A 13,488-nucleotide genomic window follows, 5' to 3' on the forward strand; every position below is an offset into this window, starting at 1 on the left:
ATCAAGATAGCACATCTCAATAGTGCTGTGAATTGAACTAAATTGTTTTTTTTTTTTTTAATCAAATAAGTGTTCTGGGAACTATGCATGATCTCCTTTCATTTTCAGAACAAAATTGTCAGGGCTGGGGATTTAGCCCAGTGGCAAAGCGCCTACCTGGCAAACGCAAGGTCGTGAGTTCGGTTCCCGGTACTGGAGAAAAATCAAAAAATAAAAGAACAAAATTGTCATTTCAGTTTTGTTAGGACCATTTTTGAATAGGACAATAAGGTTCAAGATTGCCAACAATCATTAGACAATTAATCAGTTACCTAGGTGCATTCCATAAAGCAGAATAAACAGTAACCAGCAAGCAAGGAAATTACTGGAAAAACTCCTCTCTGACTCATAAAGTTATAGAAATGAAAAGTTCCTAGACTACAGTTCACCTTGTTTGGCCTTTGCTGTAATTAGAGCAAAGCTCTGGCCAGAGACGGAAGTTAGAAAAGAGAAGAGAAAGAGGAAAAGTACTGCCTGAAAATACATCCCGTGTCCTGCTGCTTTTGTCCTTTGGCCATCCGAGGTACCAGAGGGAAGAGGCAGGCAGGTCCAGGGCAGGAGCCTCAGAGGTAACAACAGTTAGAGGCAAAATGGGTACGAAGGCTGCACCGAGGGGCAGGGCTAGGTGTAGGACTGAGGTTCTGTTCAGGAGATTTCCGTCAAATTCCTCACCTGCACCCCAACAGTGCATAGAGGTCAGCTTCTGGTCTATTCATAGAAATCTGCACAAAAAGAGAAAATACATTACATTAATCTTCACTGACCTCTTTCTTGATGGTTGCCCTACCCACATTCCCTAAATTAAAAATGTCTTAGTTATGCAAAGCACCTCTTGCTGAATTAGAACATTATGTCCTCTTATCCTCTACTAAATACAAAAGCAACATTTTTTTCATTTGCATAATAGTCTCCTGTATATAGCAAGACAATTATTTATCAGTCTCACTTCACAAATATGTTTCAGAACTGCTCATGATGCATTCGTCATGTCCATATTAGTGCAAATAAGATTTAGGTGAATCTTATTTGGCTACCATTGGCTACCATACAGCCTAAGACAGATGAGGGGGTAGATTCAAAGAAATCATATGTAAAGAGTGACACAGCTCAATGATAAGCATCCTGCTTACACAGAAAAGCAGTGAAAACCAATCCTTGAAAATGTATTCATATTACCAGTACATCATGCAAGATCTTGTGTTCCATTATCAATTAGCAGAAAACCAAACTAATCATCTCTCCCAGGTTTAGAATCTGTGCTCCCCAATAGCTCACCCAACTTTTCATAATTGTTAGATAAAGGCAGGACTTTTTGTTCTCTAACCTCAAGCACTCACATGATAAAACATCTAGAATAATGCTTAGACGTGCGAGCTCTTCATAAAGCCTCTTTGAGGGGGTGGTGGTTTCATTTCCCTTTTCTCTGGTCTCTGCAGACAGGAGAAAGGCTTAGACTGGAGCACAGTTAGAGATAAGAGGAAGTTGATGACGAATGGAGACAGGGCAGAGCTGAGGAAGAAAACTGTACTGGGACTCACTGAGCCCCAGTACAGTATGATCTGTTTAGAAGACACAGCCAGCCGCCAACAACATGTGAATGATAAAACAGAACTTGTCAAAGCAGACTCTCAGAAAATCTTCTGCTTCACTGCTGTCCACCGAGTCCCAGCCAGACAACTCCCAAATCAGTCCTTCTGCCTCCCTACCCCTGACTTCTGTCCCACGTTTCAATTTTACTAGCATAACTGGAAAATTGTATGCAGTGGTCAGATGGGACGTTCTTGCCCTGTGCCTCCCTCTGTCTGTCCTTCACAGCTTTCCTGCCCTGTGGATGCCATCTTTGCCAAGACCCGGAGGAAGACAGCCATAGTGACTCCTTGACACCTTCATGAGAGAAGTTATTGACATCAGCGAGGAAGGATGCTGTCTTGGGGCTGGGGATTTAGCTCAGCAGCAAAGCGCCTGCCTGGCAAGTGCAAGGTCGTGAGTTCGGTTCCCTGTACCGAAGAAAAACCAAAAAAAAAAAAAAAAAGCTACAGGGAAGGATGCTGTCTTGTCTCACAGATTCTCCAGCATCAAACCCGAACATATATGAAAAAGTCCTGATGACTGCCTGTCCAAGACCGAAGCTAAGAGCCTGGGAGAAAAGAAGGAACCCACTGAGGAAGGTAAGATGGTGACTGATTAACAGCTGGACTCTGGGAATGGAGCGGACTTGCTTCGTGTCCTCTGTAATAAAGGACTCAATAAAGGGATTAAATTTGGATACCCTGGCTGCACCTCAAACTTGAAATTTCTAAAATTAAACCTCCCCAAGAACCAGTTTCTGCTGACTTCCTTGTCTGTAAAGGGTACACTTGTTCTCTCCGGCTCCAAACATGAGTCATCTTGCCTTATCCTCACCCACCCCCACCATATCTAATTAAACATCAACTGGAATCTATTTTTTTCTTCAGCACTTTTTTGCAACTCTCTGCTGCTTTCTGTTCCTATTGCTTCATCTCTAATTAGTTTCGACCTCACACTTGGCTCTCTGACTGCAGCCCATGACCTCCACACACTCCGTCTAGCAGGTAGTTTCCACTCTGAGCTCTGCCTCGATTGGATCAATCCTTCGATTTCCCCCCTTGTCTGCTGAACAAAGTCCAACCTGCTTCAAATGCCCCTGAACTATCTCACAGCCTCAACGTCTGCATCCCCTCAGCCAGCCAGGGTAGCTGTGACCTTATTGTCACTGCATTGTCACTGTACTGCCTGAACTTTCACTATTTCTGCTTCCCAAAATGCAATGGATACATTGAGACATTCTAGTCATTCCCTGTACCCACACACACACACACACTTTGCATTGGTTAGAATGTCCTCTACTCTTGTAGGATGTACTATACCTTCACAGACTCCCCCACTAGAAATTGTTCTTGCTGTCAAAGAGCCTTCATTGTGAAGCAAACATATCACTCCGGGTTGTCATCATCATTCTTATTCCAAAACCTTATTTTCCCCATAAGACTCTACTTCTTGACAAGAAGCACAGTCCTGTTTGTCCCTCACACCCCTTGTCTCTCACACACTGCCTGCTCAGGAACTACAGCATTTTAGGTGAATAAACACGGAAGGATTCCAGAGATAGCCTTTTCAAGACCTCAGCAATTTCCAAGCTTTAGAATGCCACATATTCGCCCAAGGTACCTGTTCAGATATTTAGACACAAGACGGCTGTTCTGAGACTCAATTATATGTACTGTAAATGCTTTTGAAACCAAAATTCTGCCAGGAGTGATGGTGCGTGCCTATAATCCCAGCACTTGGGAGGCTGAGACAGGAGGCTCGCCTCGAGTTCAAGGCCAGCATGGGCTACGTAGTAAGTTCCAAATCAGCCTGAACTACGTAATGAGACCCTGTCTCAAAAAACAAAAAAAGTAAAACCAAAATTCTATCAGTTTCCATGGGAAAAGGTGCTACCTATGCAATTCAGTCTAACAGGTTGAGATAGATCCCACACTACACTATCTTCTGTTTTCAAAAACTTAGAATACTATACTTCACTTCAAAAATTGATGTCCTGCAAAAGTAATAATAAATTGATGTTCAATTACAATAATAAATTTGTGTGTCATCATACTAATAGACATCATTGAAGCTAAATATTATATTGTAAAGATCTCATGAGGTCAAATAAACCAAGCAGGATAATATTTCTGTTGATAGTGTCTAGTGAAAATTACTTGCATTCCAAGTAAAAAATAGTTCTCAAATATTTACCATAATGTACTAACAAAATGTGCCAAAATAACAGCCCATTTCCTTTCAGAAAGGTCTTGGCTGGGGTTGTTCCTAAAAGTTTGAATAACTTGTACTTTAAGGTTGTACAATAGTGGATAGCAGGAAGCAGGAAAATAAATGAACTTATGTTAGGATGGCCTGTTTTCTTTTTCTGTGTGCTCTCTGGCCCCTCAGGCTTTATTCCAACTCTTACTTCTCTGTGTGAAGTTCACTTGCTTCATTGCAACTACTTCCTGTCTGAGTGAAACTCACCTGTGTCTTGGAAGCCCTCCCACCAAGTCTTCTTCAGGCTCCCAATAGTTCTTAGGGAACACACTCTCCTTCGGGGAGCATTTCACACACACAAAGTAAACATAGACGAAAGCACAAGTGTCCTCCATCATGGACCCACTGGTTATCAGGCCTTGTAAGGGTAAAATGTCAGAAAGACATAGCTTTCAATAGAAAATCAAGAGGTGGGCCATGTACCCAGTTACTAGCACGAAAAGCCAGGTCATTTTCTGGAGAAGATAAGAAATTCATTTAATGGCACCTCCAGAAATGCAAAACTAAAATACAGATCCATAATCCCATCTCTCTACTTAAAAAATTAAGGAAAACTCTCCATGACCCTCACGGCACAGTGAGAATGTCCTCTGGTCTGGTGTGGAGCAGGACTCGATTTCACTTCCCAGTCCCAGAGGTGACCTCCAGTGCTGGGTTCTGAATGCGGCCTGTTGGTGCTAGAGGAATTCAGATAGGTCAGTGCAGGAAGACATGGCTATCTTTTCTAGAACCATCTTTTCTTTTCTGATCAGTAGACGTCCACACACAGGCAGAACCTAGTGGAGTTCTCCATGTGTTCTCATAGTCAGTTTTGTTATTATTCCAAACTGCTCACGGCTCCTTCTACTCATTTACATGCTCACTGGGTTACACGGATGCATAAGAGCTTTGTCAAGGGGTGATATCATAGTGAAATATCTGGGCTGGGCTTATGAAGTCATTTCTGTGTTCCATTTGATAATCATGCCTCCAAAGTTTTGATAACCTGGTTACAGTAATTTCTAAATAGTGGACAACCTTAGACACAGGGGTCCTTTCCTGAAGGCCATCAACATGTGTCCATTCCACAGAGAGAAAAACCCATGAAGGTATATACTGGTATATGTAAATGGAAGGGAGGGAGGGAGGGAGAGAGGAGAAGGGAGGAAGGAAGGGAGGGAGGGAAAGAAAGAGGGAGGGAGGGAGGAAGGAAGGAAGGAGGAGGGAGAGAAATAGGAGAAAGAGGAAAGGAGAAGGAAGGAGAAGGGAGGGGAGGGAAGGATGAAGGGAGGGAAGAGGAAGGGAGGGGGGAAAGGAAGGAAGGCGGGAGGGGAACTGAACTGAGCCAGGATGTTCACACTCTCTGCCACCCCACAGCATCTTTAACAGTATCTTTACCTTTCCTCATACTTCACACACAGAAAAAACAAGCAAAACTCCCTTGAGTCCCTAAATGACCTTTAAAATGATATTGTAATAGGAGTAAATACAAGAAATCTATGAATTTATAGAAAGTATTTTTCCTCATAGAATTTATACATGGATAATATGAATGATATCAACTTAGAATTTCAAATTATATTCTATTACAAAATTTTACTACAACTATGTAATGTGAAAAAAAGAATTTTGTTCCTTTATTTTTTTTTATTTTTTTTTATTTTAAAGATAAAAGGAGGGAAACATTAACAGACATACAACATTTTACAACACATCACAAGCACAATACAGACAATACAGAGTTACACACAAAGTGGTAGGGAATTAACAATGGTGGTTGTTTTACATATTGATATCTTCAAAGTGGCTTCTCATGAAAACAGATATAGACATGCAATACTGGTCAACCAAAGACTCATTGACAGTTTCTTTCAGCATAGAAATAGAAGACAGAAGAACAACCATGTTATCTATCCTGTATATACATACATACAAAATTTCTCCTTCTTTCCCTTCTCTTTTCCCACATCCCAGAAGCCCTTTACTCTTCAGTGGTTTCCTATCATTTCACAGTGTCTATCATACCTCCGAATTTAAATTAACTCTTTCAAGTTTTACACTAGTGACACAATGCGGTGCTTGCACATGAATGTTTGATTTTTGTTCCTTTAAAGAATTAATTCTGCTTCTGCAAATACAGCTGAAATAAACTGTGATGGATATATAAAACATTTGTGTATAAAAATCTAGTCATTACATTTCATAGCAAAGTGACCATAAATTAAATAAAGGTAAAAAATAGGTCACTTGGGGCTGGGGATTTAGCTCAGCGGCAAAAGCGCCTGGATGGCAAGCGCAACGTCGTGAGTTCGATTCCCGGTACCGGAGAAAAACCAAAAAAAAAAAAAAAAAAAAAATAGGTCACTTATAATTTATTAATAAATTACAGTGGTACATAATCACTGAAAATTATGCTGTATAAATCTCTTCAATAAAATATAATTAGAATTTTTAAGGAACAGATTGCAAAATACTGTATATAGTATACTTATAACAGTTTGAAAAATACATATAATCGTGAAGAACAAACACTGGAAGGCTATTTACCAAAATCTTCATCACGGTTGATTCTGGCTACAGAGATTATTGCTGTTTTTAATACTTTATTTTGTACAATATTTATAATAAACATGCAATATTTTAGTTGCCAGAACAAAAGGGGGGAAAGGACTGGATTCTAATAAGATCTACGTCATTTGAAGCACATCGCTTAAGCTCAGTCATAAGTACTTCACCTAAAAATATGAAGCAGCAGGCATGGTATGCATGCCAGTAATCCCAGTGCTCTGGGAGGCTGAAGCAGGAGGATCTTAAGTTGAAGCCCAGCCTGGGTAACTTAGCAACTTAATAAACTCTTGTTTCAAAATTAAAAAAAAAAAAAAATCCAGGTGTGGTGTACACACCACACCTGTAATCCCAGCACTCGGGAGGCTGAGGCAGGAGGATTGCTGCAAGTTCGAGGCCAGCCTGGGCAACAAAGTGAGTTCAAGGCCAGCCTGAACTGCACAGTGGACCCTGTCTCAAAAAGACAAAAAAAAAAAACAAAAATAGAAGACTAAGAAGAAAAGGGGAGGGAGTGTATCTCAATGTTAAAGGTCCTCAGTTCAATCCCAAGTACTATGAAAATTAAATTAAACTAAATGTTTAAATTGGGGCAATAACTGTGCCAACCTTATAGGGTTGGAAATAATTAAACTTAACAGTAAAATTGACATGAAATTCTTAGCATCAGTACCTGAGTAAATGGAAGCTTGAGAAGACCAGCTAAAGCAACTATATAGGAATTTCAAGTTTTCTCCCCTTCTTTTCCTCCTAAACCTTTTAACTATCACCAGTTCTGCTCATCTGCTCTTGAGTTCCAACCCCACTAAATCCTCCGCTCTTGAACTTGCAGGGGTCTATGGAGCAGAGAAGGCAGCTGTGGCCATGGCCCAATGTGCTGCTTCCCACCAGCAGCATAACTCACTACTGCTTGCTTTCAACAAAGAAACCTAATGGCCAATGAGAAAAGGGGAAGGATTATCTTTCTAACCCACAGGCTTCTGGAATTCACAGAAGGAAATACCAGTTACCAGAATTTGGCTGGTGTGTTCAGCCTGGTGCGTGAAGGGAGCCATGAGACTTTTAATGACAGAAGATGACCAGAAGCTCGGGTTTGTATGTCACCAAATAAAATAAATCCTTCCAGCAAAGTTGTCAAATGAAGAAGTGTTTCTCTTCTCCTTGGTATACTTCAGTCCTTTTAACTGGAAAAAATGAATTGTTCTTCTGCATAGCTTCTTTATTTTCATTTCTCTTAGATGCACACACCATGTTAGGTAATGTGCCTGAAGACACTCACAGATCTGCTGGTAGCTTCTGCTTTTCATTTCCCCACAAATGTTTCTGGGTCACCCAGTATGAGCTACTCACCAGCTAAGAGCTGGGGTACCAGGAAGGCCTCCTACAGGGAAGCATACGGCACAGTGGGAAAATTACTCAGAGAATTACTCAAATAATTCTATCTAGAAGACTGCAATTATAGGCAGGACCTCTGGAAGGTGACTGGGTTATAGGGGCGTGATAGCTGATTGATGAAGGACCTGGGGCCTGCTCAGAAGAGCCAGGCCCTGAGGCATGACCCACAGGGCTTCATCTCCCTTGTGCGCTCCTCCCTTCTCTCTTTGCTTCCCAGATGCCTCAAGCAAGCATCTCTCCTCCAACCAAACCCTCCCACCATGCCTTCCTGCCTTGGAGCCAGCTAACTATGGACTGAAACTTCCACAAACTATAAGCCAAAATAAACCTTTCCTCAGCAAGCACAGAGTGATGAAGACATAAATACGTGATTATAACATAATTTATGCTGCAAGAAGAGAGGTGGTACAGTGATAGATGAAGAGTGGAGGGTGTAGAATAAGAAGCAAGCTTGTGAAATGCTGGGAGTTCTCTATCTTGAGATAGAGTGAGCTCACTCTACCCCGTTTCCTTCCTAACACTTTTCCTTTCCTGAGTGTGCATATGTGAAACTGGGGGACTGGTAGAGTGGGGAGAGGGGAGGGGAGCAGGGAGAGGAGAGAAGGGAGTGGAGGGAAGGGAGGGAGGGCTGGGTTTTCACTTGTATAATCCCATCATCCTACACCCATGTTTTAGTCTAGCGAATTGGAATTTTAGGAGAGTGCATTAGTTTGCTCAAGCTGCCATAACAAAATATCACAAACTGATTGTCTTAACCGAAGTTTATTCTGTTACAGTTCTGAGAGCTGGAAGTCCTAGATCAAGATGACAGCAGGCTGAGTCCCTCTGTTCACTTCTTCAAGTGCAGATAGCCAGGCCTCGCCTCTCTGCATGGACCGGTCATCCTTGCACACAGCTGGACCCTGGTGTCTCTTCCTTGTCTTATAAGGAGCCCAGGTCTAGCGGGTTAGAGTCTCGCCCTAATGACCTCATTTTAACTTAAACACCTTATCTCAAAACATGGTAACATCCTGAGGCACTGGGGCTTGGGGATTCAGCACATGAGTAGGGGGTCACAATTCAACCCAGGAGTAGCACTCACAATGCAGCGCAAATGTGGGTTTTCAGTTTGGTGCGGTTTTTGTTTTTGTTTGGCCCAGGACCTTCTCACTTAACTACCTTCCAGCCATTTTTCTTGTTTATTTTTTTCTTTTTTTGAGATAGAATCTTGCCATGTCACTGAATCGCTCAGGCTGTGTGTGAACTTGCAGTCTTCCCACCCTGGTTGCCCATGTGCCACCACACCTGCCAATGTTTTTGCTTTTATTTTTAATGAAAAATTTCCTGGAGGAAGGGTCTGGAGGAAAGATCGCTGTTATCGTTTCAGTTGAAAATGTCCTCCATTGAGCTGGGCGTGGTGGTGCGCAACTGTAATCCCAGCACTTGGGAGGCTGAGGCAGTAGGATCGTTGCGAGTTCGAGACCAACCTGGGCTACAAAGTGAGCTCAAGGCCAGCCTGAACTGCATAGCAAGACCCTATCTCAAAAAGACAAAAAAAAAAAAAAAAGAAAGGAAAAGAAAATGTCCTCCATACCTCAACTTCTTACTGGGATTTGGGAAGGTGACTGGATCTTGTGAGTGTTATAGCTGGCTTTGCTGGAGCTCGGGCCTGGCTGAAAGAGAGAGACAATGAGGGCGTGGTCGGCAAGGGTGCAGCTCCCTTCCTGGCTCTCCACTCCTGCCGCCATGATGGGAGCAGCTCTCCTCCGCCGCACCCCTCTGCCTTGCAGCCTGCTGACCATCACTATAACCAGGAGCCAAAGTAAACCTCTCTTCCTTAAACTGTGAGCATCAGGGGGTGGAGCTCAGGGACAGAAAAGCAAGCAAGACAGTGGCCTTCTTGTGATTTTCACGCAGCCCCACTGGGCTAACGTAGTCAGTGGTTTCCACTGACCCGATTTTCCCTTGCAAATGGAGACTGTTCCCCAGGAGGAAGGCAAGGCCCCTGCAGCCCTCGGTCAGCTCACCCCTCCCTTGAGGGGTGATTTATCTCAAATGGTTCATTCGGAAGGCACGGCATGAAGACCTCCCCCACACTCACAGGGAGGCCCTGCAGGGCGGGTGAAACAGAGCCTCTGGGGTCATAATTCTTTACGAGGTAAGGCATTAATAAATAAAGACACTGACTCTTCAGAAGAAAACCTCAGTAACCCATGGACTTACTTCACACCTTCTCACCTAAGACTAGAAGATAGAAATGATAACTACACCTGCCTCTGGGGTCGTTGTAGGAAATCACTAAGCTTTTCTACCTGTTATAAAGTACGGTGCATACGTAAACATTCAGTGAATACTGTACTTACAACTTCTTTTTTTCCTGTCTTTTTGAGACAGGGTCTCACTATGCAGTTTAGGCTGCCCTTCAACTCACTTTGTAGCCCAGGCTGGTCTTGAACTTGCAGTGATCCTCCTGCCTCAGCTTCCCAAGTGCTGGGATTACAGGCGTGCGCCACCACACCTGGCTGCTATAACTTCTTATAGATTTCAGAGTGGCCCTTCCAGCTTCTCTCCCCTTGAGAGGGAGAGGAGCTGAGGGCTCTGCTGGTGATTACCTGAAGGAAGATGCTCTCCACCACACGCTTGCCAAGTACCCAGCAGAGCTCCTGGTCAGGGAAAAGAAACTCTAGACTTGCTGTGTGGACCAGGGATGGAAGCCGACCACAGTCCCAGGCTACACTTGGGGGTGAGTTGCTGCCTTGTGAGTCTGGGTACCTCTCACCTGCCTAGTGGGTCTTGCTTCTAGTGGGTGCTAAAATATGTACTGGGTTGCTCTCAGGTTAAACAGGTATAATCTCACATTGTTCTTACCTTGATTCCTCCTGGACATTTCCCTTGAGAGACCAAGGGCTCACTGGTGCATGAGAAGCACTGCATGAAATTATCTATACTATCTGTATTTTGTTATAATTTTTTTTAACGTCTGCCAAGAGCCTGGCATGAGCAGCAAGGCAAATTGTGCTGTTCGACAGGTTTCCTGAAGATCAAGAGAGATCCCAAGCATCTGGCCACGGGAGTAACTCAGCAAAGGCTCCTTTTCCAGGAGTTCTCGACCACAACCGCTTGTGAGGGTGAGGAGTCACAGAGCACAGCCCCTGGAGCTCCTAGTGCCAGAGGAAATGTCCCCTCTGGGGGAAAGACGCTCCCAAGCCATGCAGGGTTTTGTGTCCTGATCCTGCAGGTGGACACCTAAGATAACTGTCTCTGTTACAATCAGTTGTAACAGCATGACTTACACCAGAGGACATGACTGAGGCTATTAAAAGAAGGCTTGCTCTCTCATATCCATTTTGCTTAGGGATCTAACATAGTTGAGGGTTTTTTGTTTTTTGTTTTTTTTTTCTAATTTTTTCCATTACAGCTTCATGAATTTATGGGCCTCACTATACCATAATTCTTTAAGATTTAAGGGATTAGTAAATAAAGCCACTGACTCTTCAGAAAAAAACCACAGTAACCCAGGGATAAAAAAACGAAAGGTGTAAATAATTATCTCATGTTTAACACGCAGCCAGTGTTTTATCTGAAAAGGCATATTCCTACCCAGCAACTCATCAGCCTCCTTGAATTTGACTAGTCTGAAAAAATCAAGCTCTCCTTGATTGTCTGGGTTTAAATAAATCTTGACATGATCCTGAGGACTTGGCAAGAACGTGGAGGATTTTACATCTGGTATCACACCCCAGCTGCGTGCTGCGGGATGACGAGCTCTGCGATTTCTCTACCTTGCTTCATTAGTGAGTACGTGGAGACGCATGTATTACCACGTGCCGGCGGCTCTGCGGCCCAGATGGAGAGGCACCCCACAATGTCGGGGGGCCCTGCAGCGTGTGCTGGGACACCAGCTTCTCCAAAAATAATAACGGGATTTTTTCACCAGAGTATTTTTATGTGTAAACAGCTCTATGGGGGCTTTGTCAGTAGAGCTCTACGCTTAATGTACATAGGTGAAACCTGTTGCAAAATTCTCCTGCGAGGAAGTAAGTTTAGCTGTTACAGTTGAACATATGTACAGTATGGTACCCGTCTTCAAGTCATCACATAGGGGAGAAACAACAAACCCCTTGCCAAATCTGTGTCCAACACATTTTCTACTTAGTTCTTGACAACCCTACTACTTACTGGAAGAATATCCATGCAGCAAGCTTTAGAGCTGCCTAATTAAAGAGTTTTTCTACAGTGGTCTCACTGCCATCCAAGCTACCCGCCTTGCACTTGAGCTTTGTAGAGTTAGAAGACCGCTCTGTGTGCATTACCCATTGCTGTGTAACAAGCTACCCCCAAGACGGAGAGGCTGGAAACAATGACTGTATGATCCTGTGGTTTGTGGGGCTCAGGAAACCAAGAACGGCTTAGCTGGGAAGTTGGGGATCAGCTGTCATGAAATCAGTTTGGGCCCTCGTGTCTCTGTCACCTGGAGGTTTGACATTGACTGTAAAATCAGCTTCCAAGAAGGTGCACTTGTGGGACTGGGACATTGCTTCTGGCTGTGTGACAAGAAGCCTCAGTCATTTTCATGTAGAACTCTCTAGAAAATGCCTTGAACGTTGTTTCAGAAAAGCTCAGTGTACAAGAACCGGCTACCAAAGGCAGAAGGTGAGACCGGACAATGCGGTGGGCAAATGCAGGACTGCGGAGCGCAAGCTTTTAGCAGCTAACTGGCAGAGAACCCTGTCTTGGGTGACAGCGTGACAATGGGACCCCTACAGCCTGAGGAAGGAGGAAGGACTTTAAGCAAGACCAAGGTGGCCAGCAGCCAGCACAGTGTACTTTGCTTCCTCAAAGAAACTATTCATACGTTAAATGTCAGTTAGCAAACTGGGAGTGTCCGTGGCCAGCGGGAATTCTCAGATGGCCATCCAAAAGGGTTGGATCCTTGGTAGGTTCACCTGACAGGCAGAATGGTGGTCACAAGCAAGATGGCCATAGTCATGCCAAGATGGCCGCACTCATGCCAAGCTGGACCTTTATAAATGTCCACAGGACTTTGCAACTGAATCCCCCAGAGTGATGGACCCCAGAAGGAAAAGCAGAAGAGGCACTGCACTGCCTTTTCGGCCCCAGCCTTGAAAACCATGCACTATTGCTTTGATCCAATTCTATTGGTCATGTAGACGTAGCCAATACAGTATGAAACAAGATTACATAAGGACTGGAAAGTGGAGGTGAGGATCACTGAAGGCATCATTACAAGTTTGTTTAAAAGTTACTACCACCTTTTTCTTTTTTTCTTACAATCTCACTGCATTACCCAGGTTACCCTCCTGCTTCAGCCTCTCAAGTCACTGGAATAAGCAGCACACATGAATGCACCCAGCCTACCCCGTTCTTAAATAAATTTTATTTTTATAGACTTCCATTTATATTTGGTTGAGATCTAATGTTTCACCTAGTCATTTTGGTCTTGGCTGAACATTAAAATAGCACCATAAAAGCAAAAATAAAATTTCTCAACCATAATCATTTAATCAATCTAAAAATTACAAACACACACACATAGAGAAAAAAAAAAAAAAGTGCATCTGATCCACAACAGGAGATATTTGTAGCCCACTGAATCACCTACCGAATAATGAGAACAAAAATCACTTTAAGTCACTGGTTAAAATTATAGATCAGAGATTTGCAGGCATTTTTGCTGTTTCATCT

At 43.3% G+C, this 13,488-nt stretch overlaps 1 long non-coding RNA gene across 1 annotated transcript in view; it reads right to left on the bottom strand.

Annotated features, from left to right (window-relative positions):
- Positions 1-210: 210 nt before the first annotated feature.
- The window catches only part of LOC106148225, a 38,186-nt gene continuing 24,908 nt past the window's right edge, over positions 211-13,488 (bottom strand). The window contains exon 5 of the long non-coding RNA XR_001233483.1: positions 211-761. This is a non-coding gene — a long non-coding RNA (uncharacterized LOC106148225). The remainder of the gene's footprint in view (positions 762-13,488) is intronic.

The sequence above is a fragment of the Chinchilla lanigera genome, unplaced genomic scaffold (assembly GCF_000276665.1).
Source record: "Chinchilla lanigera isolate Chin_1 unplaced genomic scaffold, ChiLan1.0 scaffold00017, whole genome shotgun sequence".
Classification (NCBI taxonomy): Eukaryota; Metazoa; Chordata; class Mammalia; order Rodentia; family Chinchillidae; genus Chinchilla; species Chinchilla lanigera.